The sequence below is a fragment of the Antennarius striatus genome, unplaced genomic scaffold (genome assembly GCF_040054535.1).
Source record: "Antennarius striatus isolate MH-2024 unplaced genomic scaffold, ASM4005453v1 scaffold_25, whole genome shotgun sequence".
NCBI lineage: Eukaryota > Metazoa > Chordata > Actinopteri > Lophiiformes > Antennariidae > Antennarius > Antennarius striatus.
In genome coordinates this window covers 681,282-700,854 of record NW_027172337.1, presented here as the reverse complement: position 1 = coordinate 700,854, position 19,573 = coordinate 681,282, and positions in this window count along the sequence as shown.

Below are 19,573 nucleotides of genomic sequence, written 5' to 3'. Positions count from 1 at the left end.
TGATTACCTGGTTCACGGTTACATTGATGATCACATGGTTGAGGGGTTGGATTGATGATCATATGGTTCAGGGTTAGACTCATGATCACCTGGTTAAGGGTTATATTGATGATCACCTGGTTGACGGTTACATTGATGATCACATGGTTCAGGATTAGACAAATGATCACCTGGTTCAGGGTTAGCCTGATGATCACGTCGTTAAGGGTTATATTGATGATCACCTGGTTCACGGTTAGATTGATGATCACATGGTTCAGGGTTGGATTGATGATGACATGTTTCAGGATTGGACTGATGATCACCTGGTTCAGGGTTAGACTGATGATCACCTGTTTAAGGGTTATATTGATGATCACCTTCTTAACGGTTAGATTGATGATCACATGGTCCAGGGTTGGATTGATGATCACATGGTTCAGGGTTAGACTGATCATCACATTGTTCAGGGTTAGTTTGATGATCACATGGTTCAGGGTTGGATTGATGATCACATGGTTCAGGGTTAGACAGATGATCACCTGGTTAAGGGTTATATTGATGATCACATGGTTCATGGTTACATTGATGATCATATGGTTCAGGGTTAGACACATGATCACCTGGTTAAGGGTTATATAGATGATCACCTGGTTCACGGTTACATTGATGATCACATGGTTCAGGGTTGGATTGATGAACATATGGTTCAGGGTTAGACTCATGATCACCTGGTTAAGGGTAACATTGATGATCACATGGTTCAGGGTTGGATTGATGATCACCTGGTTCAGGATTAGACTGATGATCACCAAGTTCAGGGTTAGCCTGATGATCACCTCGTTAAGGGTTATATTGATGATCACCTGGTTCACGGTTAGATTGATGGTCACATGGTTCAGGGTTGGATTGATGATCACATGGTTCAGGATTGGACTGATGATCACCTGGTTCAAGGTTAGACTGATGATCTCCTGTTTAAGGGTTATATTGATGATCACCTTGTTCACGGTTAGATTGATGATCACATGGTTCAGGGTTACATTGATGATCACATGGTTAAGGGTTGGATTGATGATCATATGGTTCAGGGTTAGACTCATGATCACATGGTTGACGGTTACATTGATGATCACATGGTTCAGGGTTGGATTGATGATCACATGGTTCAGGATTAGACTGATGATCACCTGGTTCAGGGTTAGCCTGATGATCACTTTGTTAAGGGTTATATTGATGATCACCTGGTTCACGGTTACATTGATGATCAAATGGTTCAGGGTTGGATTGATGATCATATGGTTCAGGGTTAGACTCATGATCACCTGGTTAAGGGTTATATTGATGATCACCTTGTTCACGGTTACATTGATGATCACATGGTTCAGGGTTACATTGATGATCACATGGTTCAGGGTTGGATTGATGATCATATGGTTCAGGGTTAGACTCATGATAACATGGTTGACGGTTACATTGATGATCACATGGTTCAGGGTTGGATTGATGATCACATGGTTCAGGATTAGACTGATGATCACCTGGTTCAGGGTTAGCCTGATGATCACTTCGTTAAGGGTTATATTGATGATCACCTGGTTCACGGTTACATTGATAATCAAATGGTTCAGGGTTGGATTGATGATCATATGGTTCAGGGTTAGACTCATGATCACCTGGTTAAGGGTTATATAGATGATCACCTGGTTCACGGTTACATTGATTATCACATGGTTCAGGGTTGGATTGATGATCATATGGTTCAGGATTAGACTCATGATCACCTGGTTAAGCGTTATATTGATGATCACCTGGTTGACGGTTACATTGATGATCACATGGTTCAGGGTTGGATTGATGATCACATGGTTCAGGATTAGACAAATGATCACCTGGTTCAGGGTTAGCCTGATTATCACTTCGTTAAGGGTTATATTGATGATCACCTGTTTAAGGGTTATCTTGATGATCACCTTGTTCACGGTTAGATTGATGATCACATGGTCCAGGGTTGGATTGATGATCACATGGTTCAGGGTTAGACTGATGATCACCTGGTTCAGGGTTAGATTGATGATCACATGGTTCAGGGTTGGAATGATGATCACATGGTTCAGGATTGGACTGATGATCACCTGGTTCAGGGTTATATTGATGATCAGCTTGTTCACGGTTAGATTGATGATCACATGGTTCAGGGTTACATTGATGATCACATGGTTCAGGATTTGCCTGATGATCACATGGTTCAGGATTAGACTGATGATCACCTGGTTAAGGGTTATATTGATGATCACCTGGTTCACGGTTAGATTGATGGTCACATGGTTCAGGGTTGGATTGATGATCAAATGGTTCAAGATTAGACTGAGAAACACCTGGTTCAAGGTTAGATTGATGATCACCTGGTTCACGGTTAGATTGATGATCACATGGTTCAGGGTTGGATTGATGATCATTTGGTTCAGGGTTAGACTCATGATCACCTGGTTAAGGGTTATATAGATGATCACCTGGTTCACGGTTACATTGATGATCACATGGTTCAGGGTTGGATTCATGATCACATGGTCCAGGGATGGATTGATGATCACATGGTTCAGGGTTAGACTGATGATCACATTGTTCAGGGTTAGATTGATGATCACATGGTTCAGGGTTGGATTGATGATCACCTGGTTCAGGGTTAGACTGATGATCACCTGGTTCAGGGTTAGATTGATGATCACATGGTTCAGGATTGGACTGATGATCACCTGGTTAAGGTTAGACTGATGATCACCTGTTTAAGGGTTATATTTATGATCACCTTGATCACGGTTAGATTGATGATCACATGGTTCAGGGTTACAGTGATGATCACATGGTTAAGGATTTGCCTGATGATCACATGGTTTAAGATTTGACTGATGATCACCTGGTTAAGGGTTATATTGATGATCACCTGGTTCACGGTTAGATTGATGATCACATGGTTCAGGGTTGGATTGATGATCATACGGTTCAAGATTAGACTGAGAATCACCTGGTTCAAGGTTAGATTGATGATCACCTGGTTCACGGTTAGATTGATGATCACATGGTTCAGGGTTGGATTGATGATCATATGGTTCAGGGTTGGATTGATGATCACATGGTTCAGGATTAGACTGATGATCACCTGGTTCAGGGTTAGACTGATGATCACCTGTTTAAGGGGTTATATTGATGATCACCTTGTTCACGGTTAGATTGATGATCACATGGTCCAGGGTTGGATTGATGATCACATGGTTCAGGGTTAGACTGATGATCACATTGTTCAGGGTTAGATTGATGATCAAATGGTTCAGGGTTGGATTGATGATCACATGGTTCAGGGTTAGACTGATGATCACCTGGTTCAGGGTTAGATTGATGATCACATGGTTCAGGGTTGGACTGATGATCACATGGTTCATGGTTAGATTGATGATCACATGGTTCATGGTTAGATTGATGATCACCTGGTTCAGGATTGGATTGATGATCATATGGTTCAGGGTTAGACTCATGATCACCTGGTTGACGGTTACATTGATGATCACATGGTTCAGGATTAGACTGATGATAACCTGGTTCAGGGTTAGCCTGGTGATCACTTCGTTAAGGGTTATATTGATGATCACCTGGTTCACGGTTACATTGATGTCAAAATGTTTCAGGGTTGGATTGATGATCATATGGTTCAGGGTTAGACTCATGATCACCTGGTTAAGGGTTATATAGATAATCACCTGGTTCACGGTTACATTGATGATCACATGGTTCAGGGTTGGATTGATGATCATATGGTTCAGGGTTAGACTCATGATCACCTGGTTAAGGGTTATATTGATGATCACCTGGTTGACGGTTACATTGATGATCACCTGGTTCACGGTTAGATTGATGATCACATGGTCCAGGGTTGGATTGATGATCACATGGTTCAGGGTTAGACTGATGATCACATTGTTCAGGGTTAGATTGATGATCAAATGGTTCAGGGTTGGATTGATGATCACATGGTTCAGGGTTAGACTGATGATCACCTGGTTCAGGGTTAGATTGATGATCACATGGTTCAGGGTTGGACTGATGATCACATGGTTCATGGTTAGATTGATGATCACATGGTTCATGGTTAGATTGATGATCACCTGGTTCAGGGTTGGATTGATGATCACATGGTTCAGGGTTACATTGATGATCACATGAATCAGGATTTGCCTGATGATCACATGGTTCAGGATTGGATTGATGATCATATGGTTCAGGGTTAGACTCATGATCACCTGGTTGACGGTTACATTGATGATCACATGGTTCAGGATTAGACTGATGATAACCTGGTTCAGGGTTAGCCTGGTGATCACTTCGTTAAGGGTTATATTGATGATCACCTGGTTCACGGTTACATTGATGTCAAAATGTTTCAGGGTTGGATTGATGATCATATGGTTCAGGGTTAGACTCATGATCACCTGGTTAAGGGTTATATAGATAATCACCTGGTTCAAGGTTACATTGATGATCACATGGTTCAGGGTTGGATTGATGATCATATGGTTCAGGGTTAGACTCATGATCACCTGGTTAAGGGTTATATTGATGATCACCTGGTTGACGGTTACATTGATGATCACCTGGTTCACGGTTAGATTGATGATCACATGGTTCAGGGTTGGATTGATGATCACATGGTTCAGGATTGGACTGATGATCACCTGGTTCAGGGTTAGACTGATGATCACCTGTTTAAGGGTTATATTGATGATCACCCTGTTCACGGTTAGATTGATGATCACATGGTCCAGGGTTGGATTGATGATCACATGGTTCAGGGTTTGACTGATGATCACATTGTTCAGGCTTAGATTGATGATCAGATGGTTCAGGGTTGGATTGATGATCACATGGTTCAGGGTTAGACTGATGATCACCTGGTTCAGGGTTAGATTGATGATCACATGGTTCAGGGTTGGATTGATGATCACCTGGTTCAGGGTTAGACTGATGATCACCTGTTTAAGGGTTATATTGATGATCACCTTGTTCACAGTTAGATTGATGATAACATGGTCCAGGGTTGGATTGATGATCACATGGTTCAGGATTAGACTGATGATCACCTGGTTCAGGGTTAGACTGATGATCACCTGGTTAAGGGTTATATTGATGATCACCTGGTTCACGGTTACATTGATGATCACATGGTTCACGGTTACATTGATGATCACATGGTCCAGGGTTGGATTGATGATCACATGGTTCAGAATTGCACTGATGATCACATGGTCCAGGGTTGGATTGATGATCACTTGGTTCAGGAATGGACTGATGATCACCTGGTTCAGGGTTAGACTGATGATCACCTGTTTAAGGGTTATATTGATGATCACCTTGTTCACGGTTAGATTGATGATCACATTGTCCAGGGTTGGATTGATGATCACATGGTTCAGGGTTAGACTGATGATCACATTGTTCAGGGTTAGATTGATGATCAGATGGTTCAGGTTTGGATTGATGATCACATGGTTCAGGGTTAGACTGATGATCACCTGGTTCATGGTTAGATTGATGATCACATGGTCCAGGGTTGGATTGATGATCACATGGTTCAGAATTGCACTGATGATCACATGGTCCAGGGTTGGATTGATGATCACTTGGTTCAGGATTGGACTGATGATCACCTGGTTCAGGGTTAGACTGATGATCACCTGTTTAAGGGTTACATTGATGATCACCTTGTTCACGGTTAGATTTATGATCACATGGTTCAGGGTTACATTGATGATCACATGGTTCAGGATTTGCCTGATGTTCACATGGTTCAGGGTTGGATTGAAGATCATATGGTTCAGGGTTAGACTCATGATCACCTGGTTGACGGTTACATTGATGATCACATGGTTCAGGGTTGGATTGATGATCACATGGTTCATGGTTAGATTGATGATCACCTGGTTCAGGGTTAGCCTGTTGATCACTTCGTTAAGGGTTATATTGATGATCACCTGGTTCACGGTTACATTGATGATCAAATGTTTCAGGGTTGGATTGATGATCATATGGTTCAGGGTTAGACTAATGATCACCTGGTTAAGGGTTATATAGATGATCACCTTGTTCACGGTTACATTGATGATCAAATGGTTCAGGGTTGGATTGATGATCATATAGTTCAGGGTTAGACTCATGATCACCTGGTTAAGGGTTATATTGATGATCACCTGGATGACGGTTACATTGATGATCACATGGTTCAGGGTTGGATTGATGATCACATGGTTCAGGATTAGACTGATGATCACCTGGTTCAGGGTTAGCCTGATGATCACTTCGTTAAGGGTTATATTGATGATCACCTGGTTCACGGTTAGATTGATGATCACATGGTTCAGGATTGGACTGATGATCACATGGTTCAGGATTGGACTGATGATCACCTGTTTAAGGTTTATATTGATGATCACCTTGTTCACGGTTAGATTGATGATCACATGGTCCAGGGTTGGATTGATGATCACCTGGTTCAGGATTAGACTGATGATCACCAAGTTCAGGGTTAGCCTGATGATCACCTCGTTAAGGGTTATATTGATGATCACCTGGTTCACGGTTAGATTGATGATCACATGGTTCAGGGTTGGATTGATGATCACATGGTTCAGGATTGGACTGATGATCACCTGGTTCAAGGTTAGACTGATGATCTCCTGTTTAAGGGTTATATTGATGATCACCTTGTTCACGGTTAGATTGATGATCACATGGTTCAGGGTTACATTGATGATCACATGGTTAAGGGTTGGATTGATGATCATATGGTTCAGGGTTAGACTCATGATCACATGGTTGACGGTTACATTGATGATCACATGGTTCAGGTTGGATTGATGATCACATGGTTCAGGATTAGACTGATGATCACCTGGTTCAGGGTTAGCCTGATGATCACTTTGTTAAGGGTTATATTGATGATCACCTGGTTCACGGTTACATTGATGATCAAATGGTTCAGGGTTGGATTGATGATCATATGGTTCAGGGTTAGACTCATGATCACCTGGTTAAGGGTTATATAGATGATCACCTGGTTCACGGTTACATTGATTATCACATGGTTCAGGGTTGGATTGATGATCATATGGTTCAGGGTTAGACTCATGATCACCTGGTTAAGCGTTATATTGATGATCACCTGGTTGACGGTTACATTGATGATCACATGGTTCAGGGTTGGATTGATGATCACATGGTTCAGGATTAGAAAAATGATCACCTGGTTCAGGGTTAGCCTGATGATCACTTCGTTAAGGGTTATATTGATGATCACCTGTTTAAGGGTTATCTTGATGATCACCTTGTTCACGGTTAGATTGATGATCACATGGTCCAGGGTTGGATTGATGATCACATGGTTCAGGGTTAGACTGATGATCACCTGGTTCAGGGTTAGATTGATGATCACATGGTTCAGGGTTGGAATGATGATCACATGGTTCAGGATTGGACTGATGATCACCTGGTTCAGGGTTATATTGATGATCAGCTTGTTCACGGTTAGATTGATGATCACATGGTTCAGGGTTACATTGATGATCACATGGTTCAGGATTTGCCTGATGATCACATGGTTCAGGATTAGGCTGATGATCACCTGGTTAAGGGTTATATTGATGATCACCTGGTTCACGGTTAGATTGATGGTCACATGGTTCAGGGTTGGATTGATGATCAAATGGTTCAAGATTAGACTGAGAAACACCTGGTTCAAGGTTAGATTGATGATCACCTGGTTCACGGTTAGATTGATGATCACATGGTTCAGGGTTGGATTGATGATCATTTGGTTCAGGGTTAGACTCATGATCACCTGGTTAAGGGTTATATAGATGATCACCTGGTTCACGGTTACATTGATGATCACATGGTTCAGGGTTGGATTCATGATCACATGGTTCAGGGTTGGATTCATGATCACATGGTCCAGGGATGGATTGATGATCACATGGTTCAGGGTTAGACTGATGATCACATTGTTCAGGGTTAGATTGATGATCACATGGTTCAGGGTTGGATTGATGATCACATGGTTCAGGGTTAGACTGATGATCACCTGGTTCAGGGTTAGATTGATGATCACATGGTTCAGGATTGGACTGATGATCACCTGGTTAAGGTTAGACTGATGATCACCTGTTTAAGGGTTATATTTATGATCACCTTGATCACGGTTAGATTGATGATCACATGGTTCAGGGTTACAGTGATGATCACATGGTTAAGGATTTGCCTGATGATCACATGGTTAAAGATTTGACTGATGATCACCTGGTTAAGGGTTATATTGATGATCACCTGGTTCACGGTTAGATTGATGATCACATGGTTCAGGGTTGGATTGATGATCATACGGTTCAAGATTAGACTGAGAATCACCTGGTTCAAGGTTAGATTGATGATCACCTGGTTCACGGTTAGATTGATGATCATATGGTTCAGGGTTAGACTCATGATCACCTGGTTCACGGTTACATTGATGATCACATGGTTCAGGGTTGGATTGATGATCATATGGTTCAGGGTTAGACTCTTGATCACCTGGTTAAGGGTTATATTGATGATCACCTGATTGACGGTTACATTGATGATCACATGGTTCACGGTTGGATTGATGATCACATGGTTCATGGTTAGACTCATGATCAACTGGTTAAGGATTATATTGATGATCACCTGGTTGACGGTTACATTGATGATCACATGGTTCAGGGTTGGATTGATGATCACCTGGTTCAGGATTAGACTGATGATCACCTCGTTAAGGGTTATATTGATGATCACCTGGTTCATGGTTAGATTGATGATCACATGGTTCAGGGTTGGATTGATGATCACATGGTTCAGGATAGGACTGATGATCACATGGTTCAGGGTTAAACTGATGATCACCTGTTTAAGGGTTATATTGATGATCACCTTGTTCACGGTTAGACTGATGTTCACCTGGTTCATGGTTAGATTGATGATCACATGGTCCAGGGTTGGATTGATGATAACATGGTTCAGGATTGCACTGATGATCACCTGGTTCAGGGTTAGACTGATGATCACCTGTTTAAGGGTTACATTGATGATCACTTTGTTCACGGTTAGATTGATGATCACATGGTCCAGGAGTAGATTGATGATCACATGGTTCAGGGTTAGATTGAGGTTAGACCGATGATCACCTGGTTCAACGTTAGATTGATTATCACCTGGTTCACGGTTAGATTGATGATCACATGGTTCAGGGTTGGATTATTGATCATATGGTTCAGGGTTAGACTCATGATCACCTGGTTAAGGGTTATACTGATGATCACCTGGTTCATGGTTACATTGATGATCACATGGTTCAGGGTTGGATTGATGATCACATTGTTCAAGATTAGACTGTTGATCACCTGGTTCAGGGTTAGCCTGATGATCACCTCGTTAAGGATTATATTGATGATCACCTGGTCCACGGTTAGATTGATGATCACATGGTTCAGGGTTGATTGATGATCACATGGTTCAGGATTAGACTGATGATCACCTGGTTCAGGGTTAGCCTGATGATCACCTCGTTAAGGGTTATATTGATGATCACCTGGTTCACGGTTAGATTGATGATCACATGGTTCTGGGTTGGATTGATGATCACATGGTTCAGGATTGGACTGATGATCACCTTGTTCACGGTTAGATTGATGATCACATGGTTCAGGGTTACAATGATGATCACATGGTTCAGGATTTGTCTGATGATCACATGGTTCAGGATTACACTGATGACCACCTGGTTAAGGGTTTAATTGATGATCACCTGGTTCACGGTTAGATTGATGATCACATGGTTCAGGGTTGGATTGATGATCATATGGTTCAAGATTAGACTGAGAATCACCTGGTTCACGGTTAGATTGATGATCACATGGTTCAGGGTTGGATTGATGATCATATGGTTCAGGGTTAGACTCATGATCACCTGGTTAAGGGTTATATAGATGATCACCTGGTTCACGGTTACATTGATGATCACATGGTTCAGGGTTGGATTGATGATCATATGGTTCAGGATTAGACTCATGATCACCTGGTTAAGGGTTATATTGATGATCACCTGATTGACGGTTACATTGATGATCACATGGTTCACGGTTGGATTGATGATCACATGGTTCAGGGTTAGACTCATGATCAACTGGTTAAGGATTATATTGATGATCACCTGGTTGACGGTTACATTGATGATCACATGGTTCAGGGTTGGATTGATGATCACATGGTTCAGGATTAGACTGATGATCACCTCGTTAAGGGTTATATTGATGATCACCTGGTTCACGGTTAGATTGATGATCACATGGTTCAGGATAGGACTGATGATCACCTGGTTCAGGGTTAGACTGATGATCTCCTGTTTAAGGGTTATATTGATAATCACCTTGTTCACGGTTAGATTGATGATCACATGGTTCAGGGTTACATTGATGATCACATGGTTCAGGATTTGCCTGATGATCACATGGTTCAGGGTTGGATTGATGATCATATGGTTCAGGGTTAGACTCATGATCACCTGGTTGACGGTTACATTGATGATCACATGGTTCAGGGTTGGATTGATGATCACATGGTTCAGGATTTGCCTGATGATCACATGGTTCAGGATTACACTGATGACCACCTGGTTAAGGGTTATATTGATGATCACCTGGTTCACGGTTAGATTGATGATCACATGGTTCAGGGTTGGATTGATGATCATATGGTTCAAGATTAGACTGAGAATCACCTGGTTCACGGTTAGATTGATGATCACATGGTTCAGGGTTATATAGATGATCACCTGGTTCACGGTTACATTGATGATCACATGGTTCAGGGTTGGATTGATGATCATATGGTTCAGGGTTAGACTCATGATCACCTGGTTAAGGGTTATATTGATGATCACCTGATTGACAGTTACATTGATGATCACATGGTTCACGGTTGGATTGATGATCACATGGTTCAGGGTTAGACTCATGATCAACTGGTTAAGGATTATATTGATGATCACCTGGTTGACGGTTACATTGATGATCACATGGTTCAGGGTTGGATTGATGATCACAAGGTTCAGGATTAGACTGATGATCACCTCCTTAAGGGTTATATTGATGATCACCTGGTTCACGGTTAGATTGATGATCACATGGTTCAGGGTTGGATTGATGATCACATGGTTCAGGATTAGACTGATGATCACCTGGTTCAGGGTTAGACTGATGATCACCTGGTTGAAGGTTATATTGATGATCACCTGGTTCACGGTTAGATTGATGATCACATGGTTCAGGGTTGGATTGATGATCACCTGGTTCAGAGTTAGACTGATGATCACCTGGTTAAGGGTTATATTGAAGATCACCTGGCTCACGGTTAGATTCATGATCACATGGTTCAGGGTTGTATTGATGATCACATGGTTCAGGATTGGACTGATGATCACCTGGTTCAGGCTTAGACTGATGATCACCTGTTTAAGGGTTATATTGATGATCACCTTGTTCACGGTTAGATTGATGATCACATGGTCCAGGGTTGGATTGATGATCACATGGTTCAGGATTAGACTGATGATCACCTTGTTTAGGGTTAGACTGATGATTACCTGTTTAAGGGTTATATTGATGATCACCTTGTTCACGGTAAGATTGATGATCACATGGTCCAGGGTTGGATTGATGATCACATGGTCCAGGATTGGATTGATGATCACCTGGTTCAGGGTTAGACTCATGATCACCTGGTTAAGGGTTATATTGATGATCACCTGGTTCACGGTAAGATTGATGATCACATGGTTCAGGGTTGGATTGATGATCATATGGTTCAAGATTAGACTGAGAATCACCTGGTTCACGGTTAGATTGATGATCACATGGTTCAGGGTTGGATTGATGATCATATGGTTCAGGGTTAGACTCATGATCACCTGGTTCACGGTTACATTGATGATCACATGGTTCAGGGTTGGATTGATGATCATATGGTTCAGGGTTAGACTCTTGATCACCTGGTTAAGGGTTATATTGATGATCACCTGATTGACGGTTACATTGATGATCACATGGTTCACGGTTGGATTGATGATCACATGGTTCAGGGTTAGACTCATGATCAACTGGTTAAGGATTATATTGATGATCACCTGGTTGACGGTTACATTGATGATCACATGGTTCAGGGTTGGATTGATGATCACCTGGTTCAGGATTAGACTGATGATCACCTCGTTAAGGGTTATATTGATGATCACCTGGTTCATGGTTAGATTGATGATCACATGGTTCAGGGTTGGATTGATGATCACATGGTTCAGGATAGGACTGATGATCACATGGTTCAGGGTTAGACTGATGATCACCTGTTTAAGGGTTATATTGATGATCACCTTGTTCACGGTTAGACTGATGTTCACCTGGTTCATGGTTAGATTGATGATCACATGGTTCAGGGTTGGATTAATGATCACACGGTTCGGGATTGGACTGATGATCACCTCGTTAAGGGTTATATTGATGATCACCTGGTTCATGGTTATATTTATGATCACCTTGTTCACGGTTAGATTGATGATCACATGGTCCAGGGATGGATTGATGATCACATGGTCCAGGATTGGACTGATGATCACCTGGTTCAGGGTTAGACTGATGATCACCTGTTTAAGGGTTATATTGAGGATCACCTTGTCACGGTTAGATTGATGATCACATGGTCCAGGGTTGGATTGATAATCACATGGTCCAGGGTTAGACTGATGATCACATGGTTCAGGGTTAGACTGATGATCACATTGTTCAGGGTTGGATTGATGATCACATGGTTCAGGGTTGGATTGATGATCACATGGTTCATGGTTACATTGATGATCACCTGGTTCACAGTTAGATTGATGATCACATTGTTCAGGGTTGGATTGATGATCACATGGTTCAGGATTAGACTGATGATCACCTGGTTCAGGGTTAGACTGATGATCACCTGGTTAAGGGTTATATTGATGATCAGCTGGTTCACGGTTACATTGATGATCACATGGTTCACGGTTACATTGATGATCACATGGTCCAGGATTAGATTGATGATCACATGGTTCAGGGTTAGATTGATGATCACATGGTTCATGGTTAGACTGATGTTCACCTGGTTCATGGTTATATTGATGATCACATGGTTCATGGTTAGATTGACGATTAAATGGTTCAGGGTTGGATTAATGATCACATGGTTCGGGATTAGACTGATGATCACCTAGTTTAGGGTTACACTGATGATTACCTGTTTGGGGGTTATATTGATGATCACCTTGTTCAGGGTTACATTGATGATCACATGGTTCACGGTTACTTTGATGATCACAGGTCCAGGGTTGGATTGATGATCACATGGTTCAGGATTGGACTGATGATCACCTGGTTCAGGTTTAGACTGATGATCACCTGTTTAAGGGTTATATTGATGATCACCTTGTTCACGGTTAGATTGATGATCACATGGTCCAGTGTTGGATTGATGAACACATGATTCAGGATTAGACTGATGATCACCTTGTTCAGGGTTAGACTGATGATCACCTGGTTCAGGGTTAGATTGATGATCACCTGGTTCACGGTTAGATTGATGATCACATGGTTCAGGGTTAGATTGATGATCAAATGGTCCAGGGTTGGATTGATGATCACATGGTTCAGGATAGGACTGATGATCACCTGGTTCAGGGTTAGACTGATGATCACCTGTTTAAGGGTTACATTGATGATCACTTTGTTCACGGTTAGATTGATAATCACATGGTCCAGGATTACATTGATGATCACATGGTTCAGGGTTAGATTGATGATCACATGGTTCATGGTTAGACTGATGTTCACCTGGTTCATGGTTAGATTGATGATCACATGGTTCAGGGTTAGATTGACGATCAAATGGTTCTGGGTTGGATTAATGATCACATGGTTCAGGATTGGATTGATGATCACCTGTTTAAGGGTTTTATTGATGATCACCTTGTTCACGGTTAGATTGATGATCACATGGTCCAGGCTTGGATTGATGATCACATGGTCCAGGATTGGATTGATTGTCACATGGTTCAGGATTAGACTGATGATCACCTGGTTCAGGGTTAGACTCATGATCACCTGGTTAAGGGTTATATTGATGATCACCTGGTTCACGGTTAGATTGATGATCAAATGGTTCAGGGTTGGATTGATGATCACATGGTCCATGATTGGACTGATGATCACATGGTCCAGGACTAGATTGATGATCACATGGTTCAGGGTTAGTTTGAGGTTAGACTGATGATCACCTGGTTCAACGTTAGAATGATTATCACCTGGTTCACGGTTAGATTGATGATCACATGGTTCAAGGTTGGATTATTGATCATATGGTTCAGGGTTAGACTCATGATCACCTGGTTAAGGATTATATTGATGATCACCTGGTTCACGGTTAGATTGATGATCACATGGTTCAGGGTTGGATTGATGATCACATGGTTCAGGATTAGACTGATGATCACCTGGTTCAGGGTTAGCCTGATGATAACCTCGTTAAGGGTTATATTGATAATCACCTGGTTCACGGTTAGATTGATGATCACATGGTTCAGGGTTGGATTGATGATCACATGGTTCAGGATTGGACTGATGATCACCTGGTTCAGGGTTAGACTGATGATCACCTGGTTAAGGGTTATATTGATGATCACCTTGTTCACGGTTAGATTGATGACCACATGGTTTAGGGTTACATTGATGATCACATGGTTCAGGATTTGCCTGATGATCACATGGTTCAGGATTAGACTGATGACCACCTGGTTAAGGGTTATATTGATGATCACCTGGTTCACGGTTAGATTGATGATCACATGGTTCAGGGTTGGATTGATGATCATATGGTTCAAGATTAGACTGAGAATCACCTGGTTCACGGTTAGTTTGATGATCACATGGTTCAGGGTTACATTGATGATCACATGGTTCAGGGTTGGATTGATGGTCATATGGTTCAGGGTTAGACTCATGATCACCTGGTTAAGGGTTATATTGATGATCACCTGATTGACGGTTACATTGATGATCACATGGTTCACGGTTGGATTGATGATCATATGGTTCAGGCTTAGACTCATGATCAACTGGTTAAGGATTATATTGATGATCACCTGGTTGACGGTTACATTGATGATCACATGGTCCAGGGTTGGATTGATGATCACATGGTTCAGGGTTAGACTGATGATCACATTGTTCAGGGTTAGTTTGATGATCACATCGTTCAGGGTTGGATTGATGATCACATGGTTCAGGGTTAGACTGATGATCACCTGGTTCAGGGTTAGATTGATGATCACATGGTTCAGGGTCTGAATGATGATCACATGGTTCAGGATTGGACTGATGATCACCTGGTTCAGGGTTAGACCGATGATCACCTGGTTAAGGGTTATATAGATGATCACCTGGTTCACGGTTACATTGATGATCACATGGTTCACGGTTGGATTGATGATCATATGGTTCAGGGTTAGATTCATGATCACCTGGTAAAGCGTTATATTGATGATCACCTGATTGACGGTTACATTGATGATCACATGGTTCAGGGTTAGACTCATGATCAACTGGTTAAGGATTATATTGATGATCACCTGGTTGACGGTTACATTGATGATCACATGGTTCAGGGTTGGATTGATGATCACATGGTTCAGGATTAGACTGATGATCACCTCGTTAAGGGTTATATTGATGATCACCTGGTTCACGGTTAGATTGATGATCACATGGTTTTGGGTTGGATTGATGATCACATGGTTCAGGATAGGACTGATGATCACCTGGTTCAGGGTTAGACTGATGATCTCCTGTTTAAGGGTTATATTGTTGTTCACCTTGTTCACGGTTAGATTGATGATCACATGGTTCAGGGTTATATTGATGATCACATGGTTCAGGATTTGCCTGATGATCACATGCTTCAGTGTTGGATTGATGATCATATGGTTCAGGATTAGACTGATGATCACCTGGTTCAGGGTTAGCCTGATGATCACTTCGTTAAGGGTTATATTGATGATCACCTGGTTCACGGTTACATTGATGATCAAATGGTTCAGGGTTGGATTGATGATCATATGGTTCAGGGTTAGACTCATGATTACCTGGTTAAGGGTTATATATATGATTACCTGGTTCACGGTTACATTGATGATCACATGGTTGAGGGTTGGATTGATGATCATATGGTTCAGGGTTAGACTCATGATCACCTGGTTAAGGGTTATATTGATGATCACCTGGTTGACGGTTACATTGATGATCACATGGTTCAGGATTAGACAAATGATCACCTGGTTCAGGGTTAGCCTGATGATCACGTCGTTAAGGGTTATATTGATGATCACCTGGTTGACGGTTACATTGATGATCACATGGTTCAGGGTTGGATTGATGATCACATGGTTCAGGGTTAGCCTGATGATCACCTCGTTAAGGGTTATATTGATGATCACCTGGTTCAAGGTTAGATTGATGATCACATGGTTCAGGGTTGGATTGATGATCACATGGTTCAGGATAGGACTGATGATCACCTGGTTCAGGGTTAGACTGATGATCTCCTGTTTAAGGGTTATATTGATGATCACCTGGTTCACGGTTAGATTGATGATCACATGGTTCAGGGTTACATTGATGATCACATGGTTCAGGATTTGCCTGATGATAACATGGTTCAGGGTTGGATTGATGATCATATGGTTCAGGGTTAGACTCATGATCACCTGGTTGACGGTTACATTGATGATCACATGGTTCAGGATTAGACTGATGATCACATGGTTCAGGGTTGGATTGATGATCATATGGTTCAGGGTTAGACTCATGATCACCTGGTTAAGGGTTATATTGATGATCACCTGGTTGACGGTTACATTGATGATCACATGCTTCAGGATTAGACAAATGATCACCTGGTTCAGGGTTAGCCTGATGATCACGTCGTTAAGGGTTATATTGATGATCACCTGGTTCACGGTTAGATTGATGATCACATGGTTCAGGGTTGGATTGATGATGACATGGTTCAGGATTGGACTGATGATCACCTGGTTCAGGGTTAGACTGATGATCACCTGTTTAAGGGTTATATTGATGTTCACCTTGTTCACGGTTAGATTGATGATCACATGGTCCAGGGTTGGATTGATGATCACATGGTTCAGGGTTAGACTGATGATCACATTGTTCAGGGTTAGTTTGATGATCACATCGTTCAGGGTTGGATTGATGATCACATGGTTCAGGGTTAGACTGATGATCACCTGGTTCAGGGTTAGATTGATGATCACATGGTTCAGGGTCTGAATGATGATCACATGGTTCAGGATTGGACTGATGATCACCTGGTTCAGGGTTAGACCGATGATCACCTGGTTAAGGGTTATATAGATGATCACCTGGTTCACGGTTACATTGATGATCACATGGTTCACGGTTGGATTGATGATCATATGGTTCCGGGTTAGATTCATGATCACCTGGTAAAGCGTTATATTGATGATCACCTGATTGACGGTTACATTGATGATCACATGGTTCAGGGTTAGACTCATGATCAACTGGTTAAGGATTATATTGATGATCACCTGGTTGACAGTTACATTGATGATCACATGGTTCAGGGTTGGATTGATGATCACATGGTTCAGGATTAGACTGATGATCACCTCGTTAAGGGTTATATTGATGATCACCTGGTTCACGGTTAGATTGATGATCACATGGTTTTGGGTTGGATTGATGATCACATGGTTCAGGATAGGACTGATGATCACCTGGTTCAGGGTTAGTCTGATGATCTCCTGTTTAAGGGTTATATTGTTGTTCACCTTGTTCACGGTTAGATTGATGATCACATGGTTCAGGGTTATATTGATGATCACATGGTTCAGGATTTTCCTGATGATCACATGCTTCAGTGTTGGATTGATGATCATATGGTTCAGGATTAGACTGATGATCACCTGGTTCAGGGTTAGCCTGATGATCACTTCGTTAAGGGTTATATTGATGATCACCTGGTTCACGGTTACATTGATGATCAAATGGTTCAGGGTTGGATTGATGATCATATGGTTCAGGGTTAGACTCATGATTACCTGGTTAAGGGTTATATATATGATTACCTGGTTCACGGTTACATTGATGATCACATGGTTGAGGGGTTTGATTGATGATCATATGGTTCAGGGTTAGACTCATGATCACCTGGTTAAGGGTTATATTGATGATCACCTGGTTGACGGTTACATTGATGATCACATGGTTCAGGATTAGACAAATGATCACCTGGTTCAGGGTTAGCCTGATGATCACGTCGTTAAGGGTTATATTGATGATCACCTGGTTCACGGTTAGATTGATGATCACATGGTTCAGGGTTGGATTGATGATGACATGTTTCAGGATTGGACTGATGATCACCTGGTTCAGGGTTAGACTGATGATCACCTGTTTAAGGGTTATATTGATGATCACCTTCTTAACGGTTAGATTGATGATCACATGGTCCAGGGTTGGATTGATGATCACATGGTTCAGGGTTAGACTGATGATCACATTGTTCAGGGTTAGTTTGATGATCACATGGTTCAGGGTTGGATTGATGATCACATGGTTCAGGGTTAGACAGATGATCACCTGGTTAAGGGTTATATTGATGATCACATGGTTCATGGTTACATTGATGATCATATGGTTCAGGGTTAGACACATGATCACCTGGTTAAGGGTTATATAGATGATCACCTGGTTCACGGTTACATTGATGATCACATGGTTCAGGGTTGGATTGATGAACATATGGTTCAGGGTTAGACTCATGATCACCTGGTTAAGGGTAACATTGATGATCACATGGTTCAGGGTTGGATTGATGATCACCTGGTTCAGGATTAGACTGATGATCACCAAATTCAGGGTTAGCCTGATGATCACCTCGTTAAGGGTTATATTGATGATCACCTGGTTCACGGTTAGATTGATGGTCACATGGTTCAGGGTTGGATTGATGATCACATGGTTCAGGATTGGACTGATGATCACCTGGTTCAAGGTTAGACTGATGATCTCCTGTTTAAGGGTTATATTGATGATCACCTTGTTCACGGTTAGATTGATGATCACATGGTTCAGGGTTACATTGATGATCACATGGTTAAGGGTTGGATTGATGATCATATGGTTCAGGGTTAGACTCATGATCACATGGTTGACGGTTACATTGATGATCACATGGTTCAGGGTTGGATTGATGATCACATGGTTCAGGATTAGACTGATGATCACCTGGTTCAGGGTTAGCCTGATGATCACTTTGTTAAGGGTTATATTGATGATCACCTGGTTCACGGTTACATTGATGATCAAATGGTTCAGGGTTGGATTGATGATCATATGGTTCAGGGTTAGACTCATGATCA